This window comes from Macaca mulatta, chromosome 2 (genome assembly GCF_049350105.2).
Source record: "Macaca mulatta isolate MMU2019108-1 chromosome 2, T2T-MMU8v2.0, whole genome shotgun sequence".
Lineage (NCBI taxonomy): Eukaryota > Metazoa > Chordata > Mammalia > Primates > Cercopithecidae > Macaca > Macaca mulatta.
The window spans coordinates 92,229,363-92,253,038 of record NC_133407.1 but is presented as its reverse complement, the minus strand read 5'-3'; positions in this window follow the sequence as shown (position 1 = coordinate 92,253,038).

Below are 23,676 nucleotides of genomic sequence, written 5' to 3'. Positions count from 1 at the left end.
TGTAGAATCAGTTTAGAAGTATTACTTCCTCCTCTGTATTTTCAGAATCATTTGAATGGGATTGGTATTAGTTCTTTAAATGTTTGGTAAAGTTCAACAGTGAAGCATTAGGTCTCAGATTTTTGCTGGGAGACATTTTATTACTGTATCAATATCATTACTTGTTATTTGTCTGTTCAGGCTTTGGATTCTTCATGGTTCAACCTTAGTAGGTTGTAAGTGTCTAGGAATTTATCCATTTCTTCTAGGTTTTCCAATTTATTTGCAGATAGTTGCTAATAGTAGCCTCTAATGATTCTTTGATTTTCTGTGGAATTGGTTGTAATGTCTTCTTTTTCACCTCTGATTTTGTTTACTTGGGTCTTCTCTCTTTTCTTAGTCTGGTTAAAGGTTTGTTGATGATCTTGTTTATCTTTTCAAAAAAACTAACTTTTCATTTTGCTGATCTTTTGTATTTTTAAAATTTCAATTTCACTTATTTCTGAACTGCTCTTTATTGTTTGTTATCTTCCACTAATTTTAGGTTTGGTTTGCTCTTGCTTTTGTAGTTCCTTAACATGCATTCTTAAGTTATTTGAAGTCTTTTTACTATTTTGATGTAGGTACTTACAGCTATAAACTTTCTTCTTAGTAGTGCTTTCGAAGTATCCCATAAATTTTGGTATGTTATGTTTCTATTTTCATTTGTCTCAAGAAGTTTTTAATTTCCTTCCTTATTTCTTCATAGATCCACTGGTCATTCAGGAGCATATTGTTTAATTTCTAAACTTCGTTTAGAAACTTTGTTTCTAAAGTTTCCAAATTTTCTCTCTTTATTAATGTTTAGTTTTATTCAATTGTGGTCAGAGAAGATATTTGCTATTATTTCAATTTTTTTGAATGTTTTAAGACTCATTTTGTGACATAACATATGGTCTATCCTTGAGAATGATTAATGTGCTGAGGAGAAGAATATGTATTCTGCAACCATTGGATGAACTGTTCTGTAAATATCTATTAGATCCATTAGGTCTATAGTGCAGAATAAGCCCGATATTTCTTTGTTGATTTTCTGTCTGAATGATCTATCCAGTGCTGGAAGTAGGATGTTGAAGTCTCCAGCTATTATTGTACTGGAGTCTCTCTCTCTTTCTCTCTTTTCTTTTTCTCTAGCTCTAATAATATTTGCTTTATAAATCTGGGTGCTCAAATATTACATGCATATATGTTTAAATTGTTGTGCCTTCTTGCTGAATTAACTCCTTTATCATTATATAATGTCCTTCATTGTCTCTGTTTATAGTTTTTATGTTAAAATCTATTTTGTCTGATGTAAGTATAGCTACTCCTGCTCTTTTTTTGGTTTCCATTTGCATAGAATATCTATTTCCATCCTTTTATGTTCAGTCCATGTGTGTCTTTATAAGTAAAATCTGTTTCTTACAGGCCACACAGATCACTGGGTCTTGTTTTTATTTTTTTTTTTATTCATTCAGTCACTATGTCTTTCAGGAGTTTAGTCCATTTACATTCAAAATTATTACTGATAAATAAGGACTTACCCCTGCCATTGTGTTATTTGTTTTCTGGTTGTTTTGTGGTCTTCTATTCCTTTTTTCTTCTCCTTCTATCAGGTGATTTTCTCTGATGATATGTTTCAATTGTTGCTTTTTATTTTTTTGTGTATCTGTTGTATGATTTTTTTTTATTTGAGGTTACCATGAAGCTTGCAAATTCTGTCTTATAACTCATATTAAACTGATGTCAACTTAACAGTGACTGCATAAGCAAGCTAACAAATAGGCAAAGATAAAGCTATTAAAACTCTAACTTTATCCTTCAACTTTTAAACTTTTTGTTGTTTCTATTTATATCTCATTTTACTGTCTACTTTTAAAAGTTGCTATAGTTATTATTTATGATTGGCCCATCTTTTAATCTTTCTACTTGTATTAGTCCATTCTCACACTGCTAATAAACACACACATGAGACTGGGTAATTTATAAAGGAAAGAAGTGTAATTGACTCACAGTTCAGCATGGCTGGGGAGGCCTCAGGAAATGCAATTATGGTGGGAGGGGAAGCAAGCATGTCCTTCTTTACATGGAGGCAACAAGAAGTGCTGAGCAAAGGGGGAAAAGCCCCTTACAAAACCATCAGATCACATGAGAACTCACTCACTATCATGAGAACAGCAGCATGAGGGTAACCGCCCCCATGATTCAATCACCTCTCACTGGGTCCCTTCCACAACACATGGGGATTATAGGAACTACAATTCAAGATAAGATTTGGGTGGTGGCACAGCCAAACCATCTCACTACTCAAGATATGAGTAGTTTATACACCACAATTTCAGTGTTATAATATTCCCTTTTTCAGTGTACATAGTATTACCAGTGAGTTTTATACCTTTAAATGATTTCTTATAGCTCATTAATGTATTTTTCCTTCAGATTGAAGAACTCTCTTTAGCATTTCTTGTAAGACAGGTCTGGTTTTGAAATCCTTTAGCTTTTGTTTGTCTGGGAAAGTGTTTCTTCTTCACTTTTGAAGAATATTTTCACGGGATATATTACTGCAAGTTACTTTGCTTTTCCATTCACCACTTTAAATATGTCATGTCACTCTCACCTGTCCTGTAAGGTTCCCCTGAGAAGTGGGCTGATAGATGTATTAGAGAACCATTTTGTCTCTCTCTCTCTCTTTCTGCTTTTAGAATCCTTTCTTTATCCTTGACCTTTGGGAGTTTCATTATTAAATGCCTTGAGGGAGTCTTATTTGGGTTCAATCTTCTTTGTGTTCTATAACTTTCTTGTACTTGAATATTGATATCTTTCTCTAAGTTTTGGGAAGTTTTCTGTTACTATCCCTTTGAACAAAATTTCTACTCCTATCCCTCTCTATGTCCTCTTTAAGGACAATCACTCTTAGATTTGCTCATTTGAGGCTATTTTTTAGATCTTATAGGCATGCTTTATTGTTTTTAATTCTTTCTTTTGTTTCCTTCAACTGTGTATTTTCCAATAGCCTGTCTTGAAGCTCACTATTTCTTTCTTCTGCTTGATCAGTTCTGCTATTAAAAGACCATGATGCATTCTTCAGTATGTCAATTGCATTTTTTTTTTTTTACTTCAGAGTTTCTGCTTGATTCTTTTTAATTATTTCAGTTTCTTTGTTAAAATTATCTGATAGGATTCTGAATTTCTTCCTTGTGTTATCTTAAAACTGAGTTTCCTCAAAAGAGTGGTTTTGAATTCTCTGTCTGAAAGATCACATATCTCTGTCACTCCAGGATTGGTCACTGGTGCTTATTTAATTCAATTGTTGAGGTCAGGTTTTCCTGGGTGATCTTTATGCTTGTGGATGTTCATCAGTGTCTGTTCATTGAAGAGTTAGGTATTTATTGTAGGCTTTGCAGTCTGGGCTTGTTTGTACCCTGTATTAGTCGTTTTCATACTGCTATAAAGAACTACCTAAGACTGAGTAATTTATACAGGAAAGAAATTTAATCAACTCATAGTTCAGCACAGCTGGGGAAGCCTCTGGGCACTTACAGTCACGGTGGAAGGTGAAGTTGAAGGAAGGCACTGTCTTCACAAGGTGGCAGGAAGGAGAAGTGCTGAGCGAAGGGGGAAAAGCACCTTATAAAACCATCTGATCTCATGAGAACTCACCCACTCTCAGGAGAACATCGTAGGGGAGACCGCCCCCATGATTCAATTACCTCCACCTGGTCTCTCCCTTGACACGTGGGGATTATCGGGATTACAATTCAAAATGAGATTTAAGTGGGGACACAAAGCCTGATCATACCATACCTGTCCTTCCTGGGAAGGCCTTGTAGGTATTTGAAGGGACTTGGGTGTTGTGATCTAAGTGTTTGGTCACCGCAGCCATATCTGCATTGGGGGCACTGCAAGCCTTGTAATGCTGTGGTTCTTGCAGACTCATAGAGGTACTGCCTTGATTGTCTTGGATAAAATCCTGAAGAATTCTCTGGATTACCAGACAGATACTCTTGTTTTCTTTCCTTACTTTCTCCCCCAAAAGACAGAGTCTCTGTCTGTGCTGAGCTGCCTGGAGCTGGGGGAGGGGTGACACAAGCACCCCTGTGGCCACCACCACTGGGACTTTGCTGGGTCAGACCTAAAGTCAGCACAATGGGCCTTGCCTAAGGACCACAGCAACAATTGCCTGGTTATTGCCTATGTTTACTCAAAACTCTAGGGTTCTACCATCTGCAGGTGGTGAAGCCAGTCAGGCTTGTGTCCTTCTCTTCAGGGAAGCATGTCCAGAGAAATAGTCTGGGAGTCAGAGCATGGAGTTCGAAATTTTACAAATCTACCTGGTGCTCTATTCTACTATGGCTGACCTGGCATGCAAGCTGCAAGACAAAGCCCCTCCCACTCTTACTTCCCCTTTTGTTAAGCAGAAGGATTCCATCCCCATAGTCACCACTGTCCCAGGCCCATAACATGTACTGCCTGACTATTACCAATGTTCATTCAAGGCCCAAGTTCTGCCTCTACAGTCAGCTTGTGGTGAATCATGACCTGTTATACTGTCTTCAGGGCAGTGGGGTCCCCTCTGGTCCAAGGCAGGTTCAGAAATGCTGTTCAAGAGCTACGGCCTGGAATCGGGTACCTCAGAAGCCCCTTTGGTCCTTTACCTCACTGTGGCTGAGCTGTTACCTAAGCTGCAAGACAAAGTCCTCTTTGCTCTTGCCCCTCCTCTCCTCTCCTCAAGTGGAGAGAAGAAGCCTTTCCTGAAGATGAAAGCTGCACTGGCTGGGATTGGGGGGTGGTGACATCAGCACTCCCTTGGCTGCTCTGTTTGGTGTCTCACTTGGTCATGTGCCCCCCCAGATCCACTGGCTTTGAGCCCAGTACAGCACCAGGACTTGCTCAGGAATTGCAGTTCTTGTGGCCTAGATTGCCTTTCAAGTTTATTTAGGACCCCAGAGTGCTTTGGCCCACAGTGGAAAGACTTTACAGAACTTGGGTTCTGACTGCTGGGATAGGCAATTTCCTCTAGCTAGGGCTGGTCTAAAAGCACCCTCCGTGGTGACTGGTTGAGTCCTGCCCAGTGTTGCTTTCTGCAGTAACAGGGCAGGACTGTGTTCCAATGCAAAGTCCTACAATCTATGGTTTCCCTCTGCGAAGCACAAAGATTCTTCCCCACACCACGTGGCTGCTTCCAGGGGATGGGGTAAGCAATTCAAACTGTCTTTCCTACCCTCTTCAGTGCTTTTTTCAGTGATATTAACTTAAAACCAGGTACTATGATAACTCACCTCATTTTTGGTTCTTGGGAAGGTGCTTTTTTGTGTGAATAATTGGTCAATTTGGTGGATAGTTGTTCAATTTGGTTCAATCATTATGAGGGGAGGACTATTGTAGGTGGCTTCTATTTGGCCATCTTGTTCCACCCTCCCAGTTATTCAAGTGAATCAATTTAAAGAAAGTATTAAGTAAATAATAGGTCATGTGTGTCGGGTAAACACACCTGATGGCAATAACTTAAGCATACTCTTAGAATGACCCTGTATGGCAGATGCACCTAAACGTGTGTTCTGAGCTAGGGAATATGGAAGTGGACAACCCAAAGATTCATTTCTTGTCTATGAGGAACATTTGAGCCCCCAACTTGTCCCATGGAACATGGGCCATACAGAGGATTGAGGCCCTGAGTTTTGGGTTAAATGAAGATTGCCAGGTGGAAGTAATTAAGAGGAAAGTGTCAAGTGAAAAATACCATATAACCTGCGTGCTGTTGGCAGGTGGTTGCAATTTTTCTGCCCAGCCCACCGTCATTAGACCTTGCAGTTATTTTGTCTATTCCACCACCACTGCACTGTATGAAAGGCAGATACATTGTCCAGCCTGCTGTCACTGTACTGTATGCGAGGTTGTTCTCCTGTCTAGTCCACTGCTGCTGAACTCTCTCCCCCATATATAAGCCCCTAATAAAACTACACGTCTCATTTGCTGGCTTTGGGTCTCTTCTTCAGCATCTTGAACCAGGAGTCTTCCCTATTGAAGTTAATAGAGATTCGGCACAACAACATGGTTCTCAGATATGGAAAAAATCAAGATGGTTCCCAGATGACTGAAGTTTGTAAAATTATGATTTAATCCAACCCCCTGGATTTAAAAGAAGTGTCCAATGTGAAGAGCTAGTTTTAAGCTAAAAATTGAACTAGAACCCAAGTATCCTCTATCTTAATTGTCCCCACTATAACAATCTCCCTCCCCAACTTCTGAAGCTCTTCTTCTCCTTCCCATTCTCTTCTCCCTAAAATCTTCCTTTCTACAGGCAAGTTGTTCATTTTACTGAAATTTATGTGGCACTTTTTTCTCTTGTATCCAGTTTGCAACATCAGCAGGCACATCTTAACCGAGCTGTCAGGAATCTTTTCCATCACTTAAACTCCATTAAGGTCTACATTCCACTTAGATCTACATGTTCATAACTGAAGATATTTTTAATAATGATATAAAAGTTTATAATATTAATATTTAAGTTCTCAACAGCCTTTATTCTTGATTTTAACGAGCACAACTATTCATGTCCTTTGTAGGGACATGGATGAAGCTAGAAACCATCATTCTGAGCAAACTATCACAAGGACAAAAACCAAACACCACATGTTCTCACTCATAGGTGGGAATTGAACAATGAGAACACTTGGACACAGGAAGCGGAACATCACACACCGGGGCCTGTTGTGGGGTAGGGGGAGGGGGGAGGGATAGCATTAGGAGATATACCTAGTGTAAATGACGAGTTAGTGGGTACAGCAAACCAACATGGGACAGGCATACATATGTAACAAACCTGCATGTTGTGCACATGTACCCTAGAACTTAAAGCATAATTTAAAAAAAGAAAAAAAAATTCAAAATTGCATCATAAAACAGTGTTTAATAAAATTGGTTTTACAGCTATAAAAAGAAAAAAAGCACAACTAAGTTGAAAAGATTCATTATCTAATATCAGTAGGGGCAGTAGCCAGAGCTAAATGCTGAAAGCATAAATGCAGTTGAATTTGATTAATGTCTATTAAATATCAACTATTTACCAGTCACTGTGCTCAGCTTTCAAGGTACAAGATAGATTTAATATCCTAATAGCTCTAATTTATTGTGGACATTTAATTCATTATGCCATTTAGTTCTTACAACAGCCTTCTAAGATAGAAAGCCGTTATCCATATTTTATAGATGAAAGAACTGAGATTCAGAGAGTTTAGGTAACTCATCTAGAGGCATACAGTTCATAAGGGCCAGGGTCAGAATTTTAATCTATTTGAGGCTAATCCTCATGTTTTCATGTTACAGTATTTTGCTTCTCAGAGTTCCAAACTTCAGTACCTTATAATTTAGCAAGATATGTATGTTGTTTATATGTATAAACTAACAGTCTATTTGGAAAGAAAATAATTGGGAATATAAAAAGAAAGGATACCAATTTAAAATATTCCAAATAACAAATGAATGTAATATCTTCACAAGTGGCCAGCATTCAAAATGGCATTGAAGGTGGACACATTGGAGTCCTCCTGCCTCAATCGTAAAGGAAAACTAGGGTTCAAATAAGTAAAGATTATTTGGAAGGTGTCTGAGGCAGAGAAATGGGAATGTGCAAAGGAATGGAGATTAGAAGAGAGAAGCCAGGAAATGGTGAGCTCTCCATTATGGTTAGAGCAGACAGTATATGTAAGCAGAGAGGTAGGAGCAGAAAGGTCAACAGTGGGCAGGTCATAAAGAAGTTGAATGCTAGACTTTAGGCTTAATCTAGGGGCAAAGGATCCATTAAAGGTTTTTGACAAGGGAAAATGTGTGAAAAATTGTGTTTGAACAAGACCCATCTGGCAAGAGTATTCAGGTTGAGTCAGGAGGAGAGGGAGTGAGAAGGCTGTGGCCACGAAACTGTAATAACTTTATGATGATAAAGGCCTGGACTGAGTGGCAGCCATGGAACCAAAAAGATACTTCCCTTACTACTCGATAACCACCTAGAGGTTATACAGCCATGGTCCCTTTCACGTTCGGGATCTCTAGGTCTCCTATTTTGAAAAAGCCCGTGATAAGGAGATGGGGATAGGATGAGTAGAACAGAGCCTCACCCAAGTAGCAACATCAGAGAAAAGAAGCTAAAAGTATCTTAGTAGGGTGGTTTTCAGGGCTAAGTGAAACATCAATGCAGGTGACGCTAAAGGCAATACTTCAGGTAACTAGGAGGAAAAGCTGGTGAAAATCCTCAGAATCAGAATAGGTATGAGCTACACAAAGGGGATCAAACAGTGATTGTTCCGTAACTTTCTGGAGGCCTTGCTGAAATCATGACTAAGAAAGAAACCCTTTTCAGACCTTTGAAATTCTAACTCAACATGGCATTATCTGCAGTGTGTTTACTGTGTATTGCCTGATGAGAAATAATTGTGTGGTTTGAAAATGGCTGCCTGTTCTGACATGTAACCGCTGTGTAGTAATTTGCAGTCATGTATATTTTGTGTTTGCCTTATTATTGGACTGTCCATTTAGGAGACATAATTAGGACCTAGTAAGCTATAAATAAGGTAGAGTTATACTTTCTGGCAAATTCTTTAATGTGACTGATTACCCTTGGCACAAAAACTACAGTTGCATGAGCTTCTTAAATAAAAACTGCATAATGATCTTTCCATCTGTCAAAGTCGCATAATTAAAGGCATCAGCAGCGCATAGAATTAGCACTTCAGGTTTTGTTCACAGGTTTGGACAGCATCCATCATCAGTCTGACAGATGGAATTGTTTTTTCTTTACTTCTCCATTTGCTTTCATATCTGCTGCTACATAGTCCCTATTGCGGGCCCCTTTGAAGATTGAGAATCATGGACCTTGGATAATTGACTGCAGGCAGGATCTGTTGGCTTGCTCTATAATTTATCAGCAGATGTAAGCTGAGACTCTAACTGCATGCCATTAGAGAGGGGATCAGTCTGCCCCGTTATCCCCTTGACACTGGAGAAAGCTATTATAAGGGCACATGAGGACACATGGCATTCTCTAGATGGAAAGAGGAAAGGATGATTTCTTTGCTTCTTAGTGGCATTTTCTGAGTACCTGCTAAGCACCCAGATGTTGATGTTACTACAAGAATTGCAGATGAGTCATTACTTTCACCTGCATATTCTAGTGCCAGCTCCCACATTAAATAATAATAATAATAATAACAATAATAATAATAGTTGCTAGCTTGTTGACTGCCAGGAAAAAATCCTCAAATATTTTTTCATTTTACAGATGAAGAAACTGAGACAAAGAGAGCTAAAATCTTGCCCAGAGTCACATACTTAATAACAGAACCAAAATTTTGCCCTCTGTTCAGAATAGTCTACATAATTAGAAAAATGTGGCTAAGTAGTAGGCAGGGTGATTAAGTAGGCAGAAGAATGTCCATAAGAAAGAGAGAGTGGAAAATTAATAAATCCGTTATTCAACATGAGGTGGAAATACAGGCAATCTTCCAATCAGCAGAGGGTTCTGTTCTAAAAATGTATTTGTAAATTAGTTGTTTGACATTTATTCATAAAATGAAATGTTGTCTGGGAATTGTTTCAAAATAATAGGGGGTGGTGAAGATTAATATTGGTCATAAGTTAATTGTTGAAGCTGAGTGAAGGGTACATGGGGTTTATAATACTGTTCTCTCTACATTTGTGTATGTTTTACATTTTCTGTTAAAAAAAAAGTTTAAAAAATACAGATGAAAACCTAGCCTCACTATGGATAAATGTACAGATACATGTATGGAACTGCATATATGGAACATTCTACATAAAATTTTCAAGAAACTTTGTTGCATTGGCAAGCACTCTTCTTATACAATCTGTCTCAAATTGTAGGAATTCACTCAGATGGCTATTCATGTGGTAATAATTGGCTTTAGGATTAAAATAGCTTCTAAGTTCTCTTTGATCTTTAAGAATCCACAAATATAGCATTTCCTAGGTGCCTGTATTAGTCTGGGTTGTTCAGAGAAACAAAACCAATATGAGGGGTGTATGTGTGTAGAGAGATAGAAAGAGACATTTATTATAAGGAACTGGCTCATGTGGTTATGCAGGCTGAGAAGTCCTAGCATCTACAGTTGACAATCTGGAGACCAAGGCGAGATGATGGTATAGTTCCCTTTCCAGTTTAAGTACAAAGGCCTGAGACCCAGGACAGCTAATGGTGTAAGTTCCAGCCTGAGTCCAAGTCTGAAGCCAGGAGAAGACTGATGTCCCAGCTTGAAGATAGGTAGGAAAAGCAAATTTTCTCTTATTCCATGTTTTGTTCTATTCAAGCCTTCAATGGATTAGGTGAGGCCCACCCAAATTGAGGAGAGCCACCTGTTTTACTCAGTCTACAATTCAAATGTTAATCTCATCCGTAAATACCCTCATAAACACCTAGAATAATGTTTAACCAAATATGTCCAGAGGTGAAAAGCAAATCAGTTGGAGACAGAGGCTTTAAAGTGGTAACTAAAGTAAAATTAGTTACCTAATGAGCCTCCAGGCTTCTTAGTTAATCCATGATCACAAGAAACTTAATAGACTCACTGTGATTCACATCCACAGACCCCAAGTTAAAACCCACTGAGTGGAAAGTTGTCTGCTCACCTCACAGTCAGCTATATCTGAGACATCTCTATGGCAGGTAATTGTTTTTCCTTATGGTCTCAACTTCTTCCCCTTTCTTCCCTCCTTCCTTTCTTCCTTAATTTCTTCCAGAAAAAAAAATCTATTGATCCAATGCTATGTACCTGGAATAGTGTTAGGTACTAGGAATACAGCAGTGAATCACACACATTGGCCCAGTTAGAATCAGCTTTATAACTTCTATGTAAAAGAGGCTTAGGTAAAATCTGGTTGCAAGGAGGGCAGGAAACTTTTTTTTTTAAATTTATTTATTATTATTATACTTTAAGTTGTAGGGTACATGTGCATAACGTGCAGGTTTGTTACATATGTATACTTGTGCCATGTTGGTGTGCTGCACCCATCAACTCATCATTTACATCAGGTATAACTCCCAATGCAATCCCACCCCCCTCCTCCCTCCCCCCTCCCCATGATAGGCCCCTGTGTGTGATGTTCCCCTTCCTGAGTCCAAGTGATCTTATTGTTCAGTTCCCACCTATGAGTGAGAACATGCGGTGTTTGGTTTTCTGTTCTTGTGATAGTTTGCTAAGAATGATGGTTTCCAGCTGCATCCATGTCCCTACAAAGGACGCAAACTCATCCTTTTTGATGGCTGCATAGTATTCCATGGTGTATATGTGCCACATTTTCTTAATCCAATCTGTCACTGATGGACATTTGGGTTGATTCCAAGTCTTTGCTATTGTGAATAGTGCTGCAATAAACATACGTGTGCATGTGTCTTTATAGCAGCATAATTTATAATCCTTTGGGTATATACCCAGTAATGGGATGGCTGGGTCATATGGTACATCTAGTTCTAGATCCTTGAGGAATCGCCATACTGTTTTCCATAATGGTTGAACTAGTTTACAATCCCACCAACAGTGTAAAAGTGTTCCTATTTCTCCACATCCTCTCCAGCACCTGTTGTTTCCTGACTTTTTAATGATCGCCATTCTAACTGGTGTGAGATGGTATCTCATTGTGGTTTTGATTTGCATTTCTCTGATGGCCAGTGATGATGAGCATTTTTTCATGTGTCTGTTGGCTGTATGAATGTCTTCTTTTGAGAACTGTCTGTTCATATCCTTTGCCCACTTTTTGATGGGGTTGTTTTTTTTTTTCTTGTAAATTTGTTTGAGTTCTTTGTAGGTTCTGGATATTAGCCCTTTGTCAGATGAGTAGATTGCAAAAATTTTCTCCCATTCTGTAGGTTGCCTGTTCACTCTGATGGTAGTTTCTTTTGCTGTGCAGAAGCTCTTTAATTTAATGAGATCCCATTTGTCAATTTTGGCTTTTGCTGCCGTTGCTTTTGGTGTTTTAGACATGAAGTCTTTGCCCATGCCTATGTCCTGAATGGTACTACCTAGGTTTTCCTCTAGGATTTTTATGGTATTAGGTCTAACATTTAAGTCTCTAATCCATCTTGAATTAATTTTCGTATAAGGAGTAAGGAAAGGATCCAGTTTCAGCTTTCTACTTATGGCTAGCCAATTTTCCCAGCACCATTTATTAAATAGGGAATCCTTTCCCCATTTCTTGTTTCTCTCAGGTTTGTCAAAGATCAGATGGCTGTAGATGTGTGGTATTATTTCTGAGGACTCTGTTCTGTTCCATTGGTCTATATCTCTGTTTTGGTACCAGTACCATGCTGTTTTGGTTACTGTAGCCTTGTAGTATAGTTTGAAGTCAGGTAGCGTGATGCCTCCAGCTTTGTTCTTTTGACTTAGGATTGTCTTGGAGATGCGGGCTCTTTTTTGGTTCCATATGAACTTTAAAGCAGTTTTTTCCAATTCTGTGAAGAAACTCATTGGTAGCTTGATGGGGATGGCATTGAATCTATAAATTACCTTGGGCAGTATGGCCATTTTCACGATATTGATTCTTCCTATCCATGAGTATGGTATGTTCTTCCATTTGTTTGTGTCCTCTTTGATTTCACTGAGCAGTGGTTTGTAGTTCTCCTTGAAGAGGTCCTTTACATCCCTTGTAAGTTGGATTCCTAGGTATTTTATTCTCTTTGAAGCAATTGTGAATGGAAGTTCATTCCTGATTTGGCTCTCTGTTTGTCTGTTACTGGTGTATAAGAATGCTTGTGATTTTTGCACATTAATTTTGTATCCTGAGACTTTGCTGAAGTTGCTTATCAGCTTAAGGAGATTTTGGGCTGAGATGATGGGGTTTTCTAAATATACAATCATGTCATCTGCAAACAGGGACAGTTTGACTTCTTCTTTTCCTAACTGAATACCCTTGATTTCTTTCTCTTGCCTAATTGCCCTAGCCAGAACTTCCAACACTATGTTGAATAGGAGTGGTGAGAGAGGGCATCCCTGTCTTGTGCCAGTTTTCAAAGGGAATTTTTCCAGTTTTTGCCCATTCAGTATGCTATTGGCTGTGGGTTTGTCATAGATAGCTCTTATTATTTTGAGGTACGTTCCATCAATACCGAATTTATTGAGCATTTTTAGCATGAAGGGCTGTTGAATTTTGTCAAAAGCCTTTTCTGCATCTATTGAGATAATCATGTGGTTCTTGTCTTTGGTTCTGTTTATATGCTGGATTATGTTTATTGATTTGCGAATGTTGAACCAGCCTTGCATCCCAGGGATGAAGCGCACTTGATCATGGTGGATAAGCTTTTTGATGTGTTGCTGAATCCGGTTTGCCAGTATTTTATTGAGGATTTTTGCATCGACGTTCATCAGGGATATTGGTCTAAAATTCTCTTTTTTTGTTGTGTCTCTGCCAGGCTTTGGTATCAGGATGATGTTGGCCTCATAAAATGAGTTAGGGAGGATTCCCTCTTTTTCTATTGATTGGAATAGTTTCAGAAGGAATGGTACCAACTCCTCCTTGTACCTCTAGTAGAATTCAGCTGTGAATCCATCTGGTCCTGGACTTTTTTTGGTTGGTAGGCTGTTAATTATTGCCTCAATTTCAGAGCCTGCTATTGGTCTATTCAGGGATTCAACTTCTTCCTGGTTTAGTCTTGGAAGAGTGTAAGTATCCAGGAAATTATCCATTTCTTCTAGATTTTCCAGTTTGTTTGCGTAGAGGTGTTTATAGTATTCTCTGATGGTAGTTTGTATTTCTGTGGGGTCGGTGGTGATATCCCCTTTATCATTTTTAATTGCGTCGATTTGATTCTTCTCTCTTTTCTTCTTTATTAGTCTTGCTAGTGGTCTGTCAATTTTGTTGATCTTTTCAAAAAACCAACTCCTGGATTCATTGATTTTTTGGAGGGTTTTTTGTGTCTCTATCTCCTTCAGTTCTGCTCTGATCTTAGTTATTTCTAGCCTTCTGCTAGCTTTCGAATGTGTTTGCTCTTGCTTCTCTAGTTCTTTTAATTGTGATGTTAGAGTGTCAATTTTAGATCTTTCCTGCTTTTTCTTGTGGGCATTTAGTGCTATAAATTTCCCTCTACACACTGCTTTAAGAGGGCAGGAAACTTGTCTTGAATCTGGTTTTGCATAAAACTTTACACAGCACTAATAAAATGCTGATTTTTTCTATCAAATATACATGGGGCAGACTTTGGGCGGCTGAGGTGGGCAGATTACCTGAGGTCAGGAGTTTGAGGCCAACCTGGCCAGCATGGTGAAACCCCATCTCTACTAAAAATACAAAAATGACCCCATCTCTACTAAAAATACAAAAATTAACAACTAATTTACCTATAATCCCAGCTACTCAGGAGGCTGAGACGGGAGAATCATTTGAACCCAGGAGGTGGAGGTTGCAGTGAACTGAGATGGTGCCACTGCACTCCAGCCTTGGCGAAAGAGTGAGACTCCATCTCAAACACACACACACACACACACACACACGGGGCAATACTACTGGAGGGTTGCTACTTCCCCACCCCTTGATGCTGCCACTGGTCCTGTCTCCCATCCCCATAGATCTTAAAATCTAGAGAGAGAGACAATAAACAAATAAGTATAGTATTGCCACTAGTGATAAATAATGTGAAGAAAAATATAGAACATTCAAAATATAATAATGAAGCTTAATGTTGATTGGGATGTCTTTTCTCTCTGAGAAAGAAACATTTAAGATGGGTCTTGAATGAGACTATGTTAGTATGCTAGAACTGTCATGACAAAATACCACAGACTGAATGGCTTAAACAACAGAACTCTTTTTCTCATAGCTCTGGAGGCTAGAAGTCCAAGATCAAGCTATTAGTAGATTTGGATTTTTCTGAGGCCTCACTTCTTATCTTGCAGGTGGCCACCTTCACACTGCGACCTCACTTGTTTTTCCTTCAGCCTAAGTATTATCTTTGTTCTAATCTCTTCTTCTTATAAGGTCACCAGTAATATTGGATTAAGACCCACTCATATGACCTAATTTTACCTTAGTTGCCACTTTAATGCCTCTATTTTCAAATACAGTCAGTCTGAGATACTGGGGGTTAGAACTTCAACATAAGAATTTGAGAAAACAAAATTCTGTTTATTACAAAGGCCATCTATGAAAAAGGGTTGGAAATTAGATACAAAGTGCATTGCAGATTTGGTGTCAAAGTAGAAAGAATAGATAACCTCTGTTTACTCTAGAATGTCTTAGCCAATGTCCGGAGCAGGTAATGGCAATGGTGGGAAGAGGGGAGGGGAAGTCAGAGAAGAATAAAGAAAGTGTAAACTGGTAGTTACTAATGATGAAGATAAAACTTACTGAAAAAACAGATTCCTGAGCAATGTCAAAGGCTTGGTTGAGGCAGGGGAACAATGTAATTCTGCCTGGGGGATGTAGTTCTTCTCTGCCACCCACTTAGCTGCTTAGTAAAGGCTCAGCAAAGATGTGTAGTGGGTTCATTCAGAATGGGGTTTTGTCAGAGAGGGGTGATTGGAGAGGAGAAGGGAAAGGGAATCATGATACTGAGTTGTGGAATCTTAGCTAGATAAGGATGAAGGCAAAGAAAGAAAGAGAAAGATACAAAGGAAATGGATAAATCAGTGAATTCAAGGTGGGAAGTTCATTTAGTGATGTTATATTTCCTAGGCTCTTGGACATCCAGAATTGCCTGCTTTACTCACAGACAAGAAGTTCTAAAAAACTTTAGTACTGTCTCCATAAGGTAGCTGGACATATCTTCCCAGAAAGGTCATTTCTCTCCATCCTCCTTAATCCAGAGGCTATAAAACATTCCCATTATTCCCCCAAATTTCCAATCTCTGGATAGGGAAGCTCAAATCACTTTGTTGTTTTGGCGAGCATACTAGTGATCCCTAGATCCAGCTTCCTACTTCCACCCTCCTCTTCAAGCCCTATTGCTCATCAGTTAAAATGGCATCCAAAATAGCGCGGAAGGACTACCTTCAGTTCTCATAGATTTGAGAAAAAGGAGATTGGTGCCAAGAAAACTTATTCATGCTAAGTAAGACTATAGATCTAAATATCATATGCTAACAGAAATTCATTAAAGGATATGCTTTAAAAATGATGGAATTCATCATTTTCAGAATTTCAGTTGCTCATTAGTTAAAGTTCCTGGTTTCTCTCTGCACTGTAAACACGTGCAAAATTTATTTTGCACAAGTATGTCAAGTAACGCTTTCTGACCAAACAAAGCAGACTTGATTTAATGACTATAGGGATGGACCCAGTCCCAACTGGAATAATTGGTGAAATATTTACAATCCGTGGTACCATAATAAATGTGCAAATGTAAGCGTGGTGTTGACTGACCCAGATACCAGCTGAACATGCCTTCTCTAGGACTGGATTAATTGTTCAGCATCCCATTCTTCGAAACTATTTGGTGCTGAGGACAATTAGAAACTTCAGAGAGGGGGCAAGATAGAAAAATCTGGGGGAAAAAACCCTCAAGGAAAGATATGTGCCTAAAATCTGCATGTAGCATATCACATTCAGGCAGACATAGCAAAAGACACATCAATTCATGGCTTGGCTATTATGTGTTGGGTTCTTTTACATCCATTATTCTGTTAATCTTAACAATAACACTGAAAAGTAGATGTTTGCTGATTAGAAAACTAAGTTCAGTGATGATAAGAGATTTGCTCAAAGTCATATGCCTAGTATTGGTGGCAAAGTCAAGATTCCAACTTAGGTTTGTCTAGTTCTTGAAGGTATTTTCCCCATCCTTACCTGCTGCCACCTGCCCCCACTCCATGCTTCTTCAAGAACACAACCATTTTCCTGCTTTCATACTTGCTCTCCAATCTGCCCTATAGTGATTTGCATCTCCTTCAGTAACTATCGAAGTTATTCCCTTGCTGCTCATTATATTCTTTGTGACAGCACATGTTCAAAATTGTCTGCTGGGTCCCCACTGTCTCCTTCAAGTCATTTATTAATGACGGCTCCACCAGCTCCACTGCAATGAACTGGCCGATGAGTTAATACTCTTGAATATTAATTTCTTTATTTCAATCTCATTTGTTTTACTGAAATAATAAATGGGAAATATTAGATTTATTGTGATCATCATTTAAATATATTCAAGAAGACATAACATTCACTAAAAACTGCAGTGTTTGTAGGGAAACTAGTGAATAAAATTAAATAGTAGATTTAAAAACCATATCTAACCTCTGCTAGGTTTCATAAGGCCTTGCTAGTGAAAGTATGGCAGCCTCATCAGGAACTGGAAGCTCTTCAGAAATACAGAACCTCAGGCTCCACTGTAGGCCAGGGCTCCTGATCAGTATCCGATTTAACAAGATTCCTAGGTCATTTGTATACACGTTAAAGTTTGAGAGGCACTGCTCTGTTGTACTTATTTTTGGCATCCAACACACAAGGGTAAGTGAAATCACTCTTGCTGGAGAATTCTTTGAAATACTAGAAAGAGTAAAAGTTTCGGTGTCACACAGAATGATGTGAACACTTACTAATTTTATAACTTTGAGTAGGTTGCTTAAACCTCTCTAAGTCTGGAAATCTTCATCCGTAAAGATGAGAAAGGGTCAAAATGGGGCAAAGTAACAGCCAAGAGGAACACCAAGGAGAAAATGGGAGGAAATGGATTTTAACATAGGGTCAGTCAGAATGGAGAGGTGGGAAAAGATATGGAAGGAGAATACTCCTTTACCTCTTACTGGGAGTGTAACTTGTAAGATTTAGTTGACATTCAGGAAATAGGTGACATAAATTTTGACTATGGTTTTACTATGCTTTTTTGCCTGTAAGTAAAGTTTTGAATAAGTAGTGACATTCTGTAGGAAAGCAATAGAACTGGTAAAACAGGTGACTTAAGGATTTAAGAGATTTAATGAAAAATCTCTTATAAACAAAACAAAAAGGACTTTAAAAATACATCTGCGTATTTCTCACAATTACCCTTGTGATCAAATTAGTTAAGTTTTTTTCTATATCGAAGTCTATAATTTTTAAAAACCCAGTTTGCTAAACTCTAATGAGTTTTTGAAAACTTTATCAGCAATATTATCTTTTCTAGTCAGAGTAATAGTTTAATCAAAATATCTCTCATTTCTTTGATGTATTGATACAATTTCAAAAATGAAGGAATGAAGCAGAGGTTCATTTATTTCAGCATTGATTAGATAAAACAAAATGTAAAACTTATTACATTGGAGATGCTTTTCAAATAGTTTCCCAAGCATATTGTTAAAAATAATTCTTGGCTGGGCACGGTGGCTCACGCCTGTAATCCCAGCACTTTGGGAGGCCGAAGTGGGCGGATCACAAGGTCAGGAGATAGAGACCATGCTGGCTAACAAGGTGAAACCCCGTCTCTACTAAAAATACAAAAAAAAAAAAAAAAAAATTAGCTGGGCATGGTGGTGGGCATAGTCCCAGCTACTTGGGAGACTGAGGCAAGAGAATGCTGTGAACCTGGGAGGCAGAGCTTGCAGTGAACTGAGATCATGCCACTGCACTCCAGCCTGGGTGACAGAGCAAGATTCCATCTCAAAAAAAATATATATATATTAATTATTTTACCAAAAGGTAGATGTTGCAAGTGTTTCCTTGAATTATAATATTGAAGAAAATGTTGTTAACATAATTTTTTGTAATGAGAAACATTCATATATTAATAAATTGTAAAATTATCCTCCAACCCCATCTTACATTGTCCTTGCCCCCTTTTTATTGTAATATCTTGCATAAATATACCGCCTAAGTAGGATTACAGGCATAGGTAAACAAATGATTACAAAATAACTTGAAAAACAAAGCCTTACCATTTTTTTATGTTTGTTGGGACAAAAATATAATAATATGCTATATTTTTAGTGGAGGAGTTGATGTGGGTCAACCTGGATATTGGCCTGAAAAGTATTGTTTTTCTGAGCAAAAGGGTTTTAGAAAATGAAACCTAATATATTCTTCAGACTTGTGAGAATCCTGTTCAAAAAAATAAAATGCCATCACACAATATTAGAACTTATATGCATAAAGAAAAACATCAAAAACAACTTTGTGTGACTTAAGGCAGTTTTAGACTTTTTAAAAGCTTCATTCTAATTTTAGCAAATCATCATATTTTGTTTATTTTTTGGAAAAAGCTAGAACTCGAAAATGATTCAAATAAAAATGCCATATCAAAAACTGGAGGAATCAGGGCAAGATTTAAAGCTCATATTTCAAAGAAAGTAAGGAGATTATAGAAATATAAAACAATGCATAATTCATGAAAAAATTTGGCATATTTGAAATGTTCTTAAATATTAATTGGGTACCCAGATAGAAGTTTTTATAAATTCTATTCTATGATGAACCTATGGAGAACTTTTTATATTTGTATAATAGTTCGTAAGTACCTTTGCAAAGAAAAAACTGTCAGTTGGGATTTTCTAATATAAAGTATGTGCTTCTATTTGAAAAACTAAATTGAAAAGTTAGGAGTGCCTGATAAGTGTGATCTGTGAATCACTAGTACCATTTTAGCATTGGAAAAAAAAAAGAGGAAAGGCTGTATCTCAATCATGATAGCAACATTTTGTTGATACAGAGCTTAAAGCTGTCTTAACGATCAAGTTCCCTCACTTCTGATTAATGATGTCCGTGACATGAACGTACCAATTATATTGCCCTACAAAATCTGTGGACCAAAGGTAAACTCTCTTAGAAGGCAAATTTAGTCTTCAAATCTCTATGTGCTCACTAAGTGTTTGGGGACAGAGTTACACCATAGTTTCTTGGCTTATCACGTTTAACTGCTACAGGTAAGCAGTTGTTAACTATCCAAGTTATGAAAATGACAGATGGTAGCCAGAAAGTTCCATAGGGAAAATAAGAATATTTATTTTTAGAAAGAGAAAGTATCTGAAAACATGACTTGTGCGATGATCAACATTTCTCTTTTGAGAATTATATAAAGTTGTTGGCCTACTGTCATTTAAGGAGTATATGTTGAGAAATGGTTTCGATGAAAGTGATTGGCAGAAAACTATATGATTTAGGCAGTTGTGGGGGCTTAGAATTATATTATCTAAGAGACTAATTGCAAATGATGCTTAATAGATATTGTTATTTTCCTGTGTGATGATAAAGGCATCTCTGTTATTAAATAGGGTTAATTTTTTTCATTCATTCAAAGTAAGTCAAGGTAAATCAAATTTTCTCTGAAATAAAAAGCCTGAGTGTAAAGACTGAGATCAAATACTGATCCCCTACATCATCACAGACATGTACCTCATTGTTTGGGGCGCTTGCTATGTTACCTTCCTAAGGGTTCCAATAACAATTTGCCACAAGCTAGTGGCTTAAAACAACAGAAATTTAATCTCTGCTGGTACTGGATGCTAGAAGTCTGAATTCAGGTGTTAGCAGGGTCATGCTCTTTCTAATGGCTCTAGGGGAGAATCCTTCCTTCACTCTTCTCACCTCCAGTGATGGCGAGCAATCCTTGGTGTTCTTTGACTCATAGATTCATTGCTTCAATCTCTGCCTCTATCTTCACATAGCCTTCTCTCTGTCTCTGGGTCCAAATATCGCTCTTCTGATAAGGACCTTAGTCATTAAATTAGGACCCTCTCTAATCCAGTATGACCTTATTTTAACTTCATTATACCTACAAAGACCCTATTTCCAGGGTCTTGAGGTGCCAGGATTTAGGATTTCAATCATCTCTTTCTGGGGAACACAATTCAACCCTTAACCCTAGCCTACTCCTAAGTAAACCAGGAAAATCATCAATTCATTTACAAATATTTTTTGAGAGAAATATGTCTATTGTATCAGGCACTGTGTCGAACAAACTAGACCTAGTGCTTTTCCCTAAGGAACTTATGGTCTGGATTCAAACCATATTTTATAAGTATTTATAATTTAAAATAGTTATATGTAGTTTATAACTTCACAAAACCTTTTTAATCTACATTCCCATGATAAATCTTCAGAACAGTCCTGCACATATGCTGAGTAAATATTAGTAGCTACTTTTTTTTTTCATATGAGAAACTGAAGCATCAAGAGGTTAGTCCTTGTCCAAAACTAGCCATTAGAGTATTTTACAATACATTACATAGAAATATGATTAAAAATGAAAGACACAAGTTCACAAAGTAAAATTTACATTGATAAATTTATTTTATTTCTAATTATCAGTGATACTCCAGCAAACATTCTATGATTTATTTTTCTAAAAACCATAAGACCTTAAGTGTGGCAAGAGGCTGTTATAGATATGCACTGAGGAAAAAAGTCAAGCTAGATTTTAGTGTGAATTCATAGAATCATAGTTAGCTACATTAGAATGTCAGTGTTAAAAATGCTGAAAGGGGTCAGGTGCGGTGGCTCATGCCTGTACTCCAAGCATTTTGGGAGGCCAAACCGGGTGGATCGCTTGAGGTTAGGAGTTCAAAGCCAGCCTGACCAGTATGGAGACACCCTATCTCTAATAAAAATACAAAATTAGCCTGGCATGGTGGTGCATGCCGTAATCCCAGCTACTCAAGAGGCTGAGGCAGGCGAATCGCTTGAACCTGGGAGGCAAAGGGTTCAGTGAGCCGAGATCGCACCATTGCACTTCAGCCTGGGCAACAAGAACGAAACCCTGTTTCAAAAAAAAAAAAAATGTTGAAAGGAATCTTATTTTATTCAATCCCACATCCCTTCCACAACAGGTATCTGGAAAGAAAATTGTGGCACTAAAGAATGAAAAAATGTGAGTACTGTGTAGTTATTTCCCTACAGTTACTTTAGGCAGTGGATAGTATTTTATATATTCTAAACTGTTATGAGTGGTATAATGAGTAAAAATATGCCAACTCTTAATGAACCATAATCAGTATCTGATGGTGTAGTTGTGCTGGCAGTGGGTGGGGAGATGATTAGGCAGTGGATGAGCTCAGATTCTATCCCACAGATTGTGGCGGATTTTGTTTTTGTGGTGGTGTTGTTGTTGTTTACAATCTTTCAGACTTGTTTCTGGAGCAACTCCTTAGGAGAACTGCTTCAGCAGACACACAATTCTTAGCCCCCTGTAACAAAGCTGCTTCCAGTGCTGAAACCAACATTAAGAAAGAGAAAAGAAAGTCATTCAAAACTGAAACCAAGGTGATGGAGACATGAACTAAGAGGCAGATGACAAATGGAAGCATATACTTGCTTAGCAAGTGGCTGCATTATACTTTATAGCAAACATAATGTCTTGTTAGTGAATCAATAATAGGAGAATGGGGAAGGAGAATGAATAAGCAAGAGAGGTAGCTAGAAGTAGACACAATTCTGGGAAGGTAGATTGCTGTTCACGGGAAACAGAGCACATTCTAATTATTATAATTTAAAGAAAAAAAGTTACATTCTCTAATGACAGGGAGTCTTTGGGGCATCTGCGTACACAAGTGAGAACATTTCTTCTTATGATTCTCCCAGCACTAAGGATCTCCTTGTGAGAAAATTAGCTATTCTGGGAATATGCATTCATATCTTGCAATATGGAATTTTTTTCGTTATCTTAAAAACAACCAGAGCAGCATTTTCTTATAAATAACTCATCATCTACTGTGCTTCTGAGGTCATTTTTTTTGTCACATATGCAGGAAGCCAACCATTCGCCACACTATAGTGTATTGTAAACTGGACTCTCTCATTTCTTATTCATGATGAAGACCTTAAAATCATGCCCCCTTGTCTCACACGTACAGTGGATGAGCTCAATGACATTTCTGTTGTTTTCTCACTCATAATCCATTTTCCTTCTGATAACAGTCTTAAGCATGTCCTTTAGACTTTTGTTCTTTTCCCATATCAGAGGAAGATACTCTAGGTGTGGAGAAATTAGGCAGACATGGCCCATCACAACCCTTAGATTGGTGTATGGATGAAGTCAGGCCAAAGAGAGCTGGCTCTGGGGCTTTTGCTAGAATTTGGTGGAATAAAAAACCTTCTTTCTGCTGGGATTCCTGTCCCAGTAGGATGTTAATTTGGGACTGAAGTGTCCATTTTCATGCTGGAAAACTAAGCCCAGCTAGAGAAAAGTAGACACAAGACATGGAGAGAGAAATATTTCTGGTGGTAGTTTTTAAGTACCAGGATTCAGTTATGCCAGAAAAAGCCAACTCCCTGGGACTTTTCAGTTAATTTGGATAAGTTCCCTTTATGCCAAACCAGATTAAATTCACGTTCCAATTGTTTTCAGCCAAAAGATTCCTCAGTACTCAAGCATTTAGGACCCAACACAATTAGCTCAAGTTCCATAATCCATTGCTCCAAGACAGCATGCTTGCCAACATGTCCTGTCATCAGTCCTCAGTCCTACCGCATTCTGCTGCCAGAATCATATCGATCTGGGAAAGGAGGTATTACTTATAAAGATAATTTATTATGAAGGTATGTCATAATTTCCTGAAAATATCAATCAAAGTAATCATGTATGAAGAAAAAAGTTCGAGATACCTTTTCATCTCCTTCCCTACTTCACCCCACTCCATAATTTTCCCCGTGGGTACATCCAAACATTTTAAGCTCAATTATAAAAGTTAGTGTGTGTGTGTGTGTGTGTTGGTGTTGAAAAATTGATATGCATTTTAAAAGCAAAAACTATTAGGGAAATACATTCACACGTAGGGATGT